Below are 6,755 nucleotides of genomic sequence, written 5' to 3'. Positions count from 1 at the left end.
AACACTTATGCATTGATTTTATTTGAACTTTACTTTGGGGCATTTTGTCCCCTTTATTGCTTTTCTCTTTCTTTTTTCTTTTTTTCTTTTTTTTTCTATAAATTTTTTTTCTTTTCCATATTATTTTTTTTTCTTTTCTCTTTCTCATTTTTTTTTCTTTCTACATACAAGAACATCAATGCATAAGGTCTATACATTTGATCAATACATGAGCATGTACCCAATTCCCAACATTTTCAATAGAGAATACAAAACTACCCTTTTATGCACCCAATGTCCCAAGATTCTCACACTTGAACGATTCTCACTCACACTAGCCTAAGCTAATCAAAGATCCAAATAAGGATATTTATTGTTTTCCGCTTTAAGGCTTGTAGTGTGCTAAATTAAGAACAAGCGGGTTAATCGTAGGCTCAAATTGGCTAACAAAGGAATATAAAAGGTTGGCTATTTGGGTAAGTGAGCTAATGAAATGATGGGTAAGTGAGCTAAAGAAATGATGGCCTCAATCACATAAATGCATGTATACACAAAATAATGGACATAAAGGATCGAAAAAATCAAGGATTGCAATCATGGAGGAGAATAGTGCACACAAGAGGGAAAATAAGTGGTTATAAGATGTAACCACACCATTAGGCTCAAAACTCACTTGCTTGTGTTCTTAGCTCAAAACCATGTTCCAAAATATAATCCTTCATGCAATTTTGGCATTAAAGCATTTAAAATTTGCAATGCCCCATGGTTGCCCCAAAGTATTGGTTTCCTAAGAAAGCATTTCATTGTTCCAACCAAGTAAACTTATCATGCGAATGGTGCCAACTAAAACCTAATCATGCAACCTATCCTAATGTATTCAGATTTATTCAGATGTTACCTACGGAGATCGGTCGGCCGACCTCCCCACACTTAAAACTTAGCACGGTCCTCCGTGCTATAGGTTAGGCGCAGTGGTTGGTTGAGCTCCGAGTGTCCCACATCTCCGATGTCATCGCTTTTTCCGCTTGAAGTTGCGGTAGATGTGGAGATATCGGGTTCCTCCATAGGTGGGGTGACTATGCTTAGAAGTCTCTTCACATGAGCGTAACGGCGTTGGTTGCGCCGCTCATAACGGTCCAATTTCTTGTGAAGGTCTTCAAGGCGTTGAGCGGCCGATTTTTGTGATGTAGATGAAGTGGTGGTGTTGCGAGTTGGTGTGGGTAGTCCGATGTCCTTGGCGGATTCCGGAGGCTTGAGGCATCTCTTGGTCGGAATTATATCACCATCGACCGGAATTGAGGTTCTCCTATCTTTAGCCTCTCGGTTGACGCCGGCTTTCGCAACTAATGCCGACACTAAAGCGGGGAATGGTAGATTTCCCTTGGCAAGGATGCGCCCCATGGATTGGCGGATGGCATGCGAAATGTTGACCGGCTTCTCGGTTAAGATGCACCATATCAATAAGGCCAACTCGGCGGTGATGGATGACCCATGTGTACTTGGGAGCACATAGTGAGCTAGAATTTGGGCCCATGCCGTGGCTTCTTGAGTGAGGTGGCGGACATCTAAACCCTTGGGTCTTTGCTTTATGGTCCCCCGAATCCAATATGCGTCGGGTAAAGCAATGACACGGAGGATCGCGCTCCAATCGAATGCACGGTCATCGCATGTAGCCAAGGCTTCTTCGTAGGCGTCATATACATCCGATGATGGTCCAATCCCAAGGACTTCCTGGATGGTTTCCACTGTGACCGACACTTGCTTTCGGCGCACAAATATTGATGTGAGAAGGGGAGAGTGGTAGTTGGAGTAAAATTCTACTACCCATGAGAGATTGGCCTCCTTTGGTTGCCTCAAGAGGAACCTCCATTGCCTCCGGTCAATGTGTGGCATCACAATCGGACGGAGGTGAGCCGGTAGGACTAGGAGGGGTTTTGGATGATAATTCCTTTCGATCATTCTTGAGTAGACAAGTTCGCAGTAACGGTTGGGAAACTTGTTCGAATCCTTAGGAGGGTTGTCCTTCTCTAAAACATCAATGGGGCCCTTAGTCTTCCTTAAGAGTGGCTTGGCCGTTAAGTCGTGGTGCGCTTTATTGGAAGTTGGCTTCTTGGGGGCTTTCCCTTTGTTCTTTTTGGTGACCATCCTATGAGAGTAAAGAAAGGGAAAACCTCAAACCCAAATAAGTGGAAGTAAACGCGATTATGCAATGAAAAGTTATGCCATAGAATATGGGTATCATTGTCACATGACAGCTGCAACATGTAACTAAGATAACATGGGAAGAGCAAGGCAAACATATTCGTGTGGTGTAAGGGTAATTTAAGCATGCAAGTAAGGAAGCATGAGAGGCACATACCCTTAAGGACCACAAATGGAAAGTAATGTTAAGAAAAATGTGAGTGGATGGGTTGGAGGAAATGGGGATGCTCCTAAAAGTGATAAGATGAGAGGCAATTTAGTCAAAGTGGGCTCAAAAGTCAAGTATGCCTTTCGTCGAACACTTGGTGTGCATCCTTTTGTAGTGTGTGATTAGAAGATGGTGAAAGCGATGGAGTAATTCACAATCCAATATTAATGATTACGGTCCATAGTGATTATAAGAAAAACAAGCAACACAACTCATCTACTAATGCAAGTGAAGTGGAGACCCAAATGCCCATGAAGAGTTAATTTGAGGGAGAGGAAAAAGGAAAAGGAAAACAAAAACAAGAAAAAAAAACTCCTAAAGAAGTAACTAAAATAAAAGAAGAAAGAAGCTAACTAAAAGAAGGTGAACTAAATGAATAAGAATCACAAGAGATGGTGGCCTAGTATAGTACCTTGTGAGATGAGGAAGAAGATGGGAGAGGGGGTTGTGGTGTGGGTTGATGGGGAGTGGTGGAGAAGGTAGTAAATGGTAGAAGGTAGTGTAGAAGAGGGAATGGAGGGGTGAGGGTGAAAGGTGGAATGTGTCCTTTTTCAGGTTAGATGTGTAGTAGAATGTATGAAAGGGGGGAAAATGTGAAGTGAAAGTGAAGGGGTGAGTGTGCCCCTTCTTACATTTGTGCCGATCATCCGCGCGTGCGCACGCAGTGCGCGCTCGCGCAGGGAGGCGAGGTGGAAAGGGACGCGCGCGTGCACGTTGCGCGTGCGCGTCCATGCGCTTGGGCTGGGGGCACAAGGGAGGCATAACTCTCTGGACGCAGTACCAGAGATTACTTCAGGACCTTTGGCGCGTGCGCGCACAGTGCGCGTACGCGTCAACGGGGTTGTGCCCCAAGCATGAGAAGGGCCTGGAGGGGGCTCAACTCTCTGTGAAGTGGCCCAGGGAGGGGTGCAGGATAAAAGGGCGCGTGCGCGGCTATGGCGCGCGCGCGCATGTTGTACTCGCAGTGTATGGACGCGTGCGCGCCAGGTGCGCGCACGCGGCAGAGGTTTTGGGCTTGTGGCTTGGTATAGGCCTGAGAATGGCTTAACTCTCTGGAATATGTACCAGGAGTGCAGCAGGGAAATCGGCGCGGACGCGCATAGCATGCTTGCGCGTCAATTGGCAGATTTCGCCCAGGGGGCGCGGACGCACCATGTGCGCGTGCGCGCGAGCTCCTGTGCTTCAGGCATGGTCGTGGCATGGTGTGGGCGCAACTCTCGGGTAAATGTATGGAGGGCTGTTATTTGCAATCCACGCATCCGCGCACGGTGCGCGTCTGCGTAGGTGACCGTCGAGTGCCTTAAGGACGCGTACGCGCCAGGCACGCGCACGCGCAGAGGGGGGTTGCTTTTCCTAATTGTGCATATGTTTACATCACTTTTGACATTTCAACTCCCCCCTCCATACAGCTGCTTAAGCACTATAGCAGGACATTTTGCTTGGTAAACCATCTATGAATTTAACAAATGACGGAGAATTGACATTAAAATCTATCTAACAAACATGAAGTCAAGGGTCTATGTACAAAGCTCAAAGGAAGATCTTACCATGGTGGGGTGTCTCCCACCTAGCACTTTTGTTTAACGTCCTTAAGTTGGACTTTCAGCTGCTCATAGTTCTTGTTCAAGAGTTGCATCCCTCAAGAGGAACACTTCAAATTCCTTGGAGTTCTTTCTTTGCTCACCATGATACAATTTGAGACGGTGCCCGTTTACCTTGAAGATGTCCGGGCTTGTTGGGTGGCACAAGTGGTAGACCCCATAAGGTTCTACTTTCTCCACTTGGTAGGGTCCATCCCACCTCGATCTGAGCTTTCCGGGTAGTAATCTCAACCTTGAATTGTAGAGAAGAACTAGGTCACCGGGTCTAAACTCTCTTCTCCTAATGTTCTTGTCATGGATGGCTTTCAACTTTTCCTTATAGAGCCTAGCGTTGTCGTAAGCTTCTAATCTTAAACATTCCAATTCTGCCAATTGAAGCTTTCTCTCTATTCCGGCCCCACCCAAGCTCATATTACACTCCTTTACGGCCCAATAGGCTTTGTGTTCAATCTCCACCGGTAAGTGACATGCTTTACCATATACAAGCCGGAAGGGGCTCATACCGATCGGTGTCTTGTAAGCCGTTCGATAGGCCCACAGTGCATCGGAGAGTTTAGTGCTCCAATCTTTCCTATTCGGCTTTACAATCCTTTCTAAGACATGCTTGATTTCCCGGTTAGAGACTTCGGCTTGGCCGTTTGTCTGAGGGTGGTAAGCTGTGGCGACTTTGTGGATGATGCCATATTTTCTCATGAGGCCGTCTATTTTTTTGTTGCAAAAGTGTGATCCTTGGTCACTTATGATTGCTCTTGGGGCGCCAAAGCGGCAAATGATATTATTCCTCACAAAAGAGTACACAACATTAGCGTCATCCGTTCGGGTGGGGATTGCCTCCACCCATTTTGACACATAATCGACGGCTAACAAGATGTAGAGAAAGCCATTGGAATTTGGAAATGGTCCCTAAGATGTAGAGAAAGCCATTTGAATTTGGAAATGGTCCCATGAAGTCGATTCCCCATACGTCAAAGATTTCACAAAAAAGCATATTTTGTTGGGGAATTTCGTCCTTCTTGGAAATATCTCCAAACCTAATACATTGGGGACAAGATTTGCAATAGAGAGAAGCATCTTTGAGAAGAGTTGGCCACCAAAATCCGCAATCAAGGACCTTTCTTGCCGTTCTTTGGGGCCCACCTATCTTTGATCTCCAAGTCAAATTCTTGTAACAAAAGTACCCAACGAATTAATCTCGGTTTTGATTCCTTTTTGGCCAACAAGTATTTTAGTGCCGCGTGATCCGAGTACACTACAACCTTGGAACCGAGAAGATATGCTCGGAACTTGTCCAAAGCAAAAACAATAGCTAGTAATTCTTTTTCGGTAGTAGTGTAGTTGGATTGGGCTCCGTCTAATGTTTTGGAAGCATAAGCTATGACATAGGGAATTTTACCTTCGCGTTGTGCTAACGCGGCTCCTATCGCATAGTTCGAAGCATCACACATGATTTCAAATGGTTGAGTCCAATTGGGGCCTCGCACTATAGGAGCTTGTGTCAATGCTACTTTGAGTTTGTCATATGCTTCCATACATTCCTTGCTCAGCTCAAATTCAGTGTCTTTTTGTAGTAATCGAGAGAGGGGTAAGGCCACCTTGCTAAAGTCTTTGATGAATCTCCGGTAAAATCCTGCATGTCCAAGAAAAGAACGGACTTCCCTCTCGGAGGAGGGGTAAGGTAAACTGGATATGACATTTATCTTTGCCGGATCTACGAAGATGCCTTCCTTTGATACTATGTGTCCCAAAACAATACCTTGTTTAACCATGAAATGACATTTTTCAAAATTTAAAACAAGGTTTGTTTTGGTGCATCTCTCTAAGACTTTTTCAAGGTTACCTAAACAATGCTCAAATGAATCACCATACACACTAAAGTCATCCATGAAAACTTCCATTGATTGCTCTAGAAAGTCCGCAAATAGGCTCATCATGCATCTTTGGAACGTTGCCGGTGCATTGCATAGGCCGAATGGCATACGCTTGTAAGCGTACGTTCCAAAGGGGCAAGTAAATGTTGTTTTTTTCTTGGTCCTCTAGAGCAATATGGATTTGGAAGTATCCGGAGTATCCATCAAGAAAACAATAATATGATTTACCGGCTAATCGATCAAGCATTTGATCAATAAATGGTAGTGGGAAGTGATCTTTCCTTGTGGCTGCATTCAATCTTCGGTAGTCTATGCATACTCTCCAAGAATTTTGCACTCTTGTTGCTATAAGTTCACCACTTTCGTTTTTGATTGTTGTCACTCCGGACTTTTTGGGCATTACTTGGACCGGGCTTACCCATTCGCTATCCGAGATAGGATAGATGATGTCCGCTTCAAGTAACTTAGTGACTTCTTTCTTTACTACCTCAAGAATGGTTGGATTAAGTCTCCTTTGAGGTTGTCGGACCGGTCTTGCTCCTTCTTCAAGGAATATGCGGTGCTCGCATACTTTGGGGCTTATTCCCACTAGATCTGCCAAACTCCACCCGATTGCCCTTTTGTTTTTTTTCAATACATTCAGCAATTTCTCTTCTTGTTGAGGGGTTAGCTCTTGTGCAATTATCACGGGTAGCTCTTGGGCTTCATCGAGGTATGAATACCTTAAGTGAGGTGGTAGTGGCTTCAATTCCATCTTTTTGTCATTCTTTGGGGTTTGAGTTTCCGGGTGATTTGCATGATGTGTGGTCTTTAGTTCGCTTGACTTTTCATTTGCTTCTTCAACCCTATACTTCTCATCTAACCTTGCTAGATGCACTTCGGCCACTATGTTATCGA

This window comes from Arachis duranensis, chromosome 4 (genome assembly GCF_000817695.3).
Source record: "Arachis duranensis cultivar V14167 chromosome 4, aradu.V14167.gnm2.J7QH, whole genome shotgun sequence".
In the NCBI taxonomy this organism is placed as follows: domain Eukaryota; kingdom Viridiplantae; phylum Streptophyta; class Magnoliopsida; order Fabales; family Fabaceae; genus Arachis; species Arachis duranensis.
The sequence above is the reverse complement of the archived record's forward strand: the minus strand, read 5'-3'. Positions refer to the sequence as shown.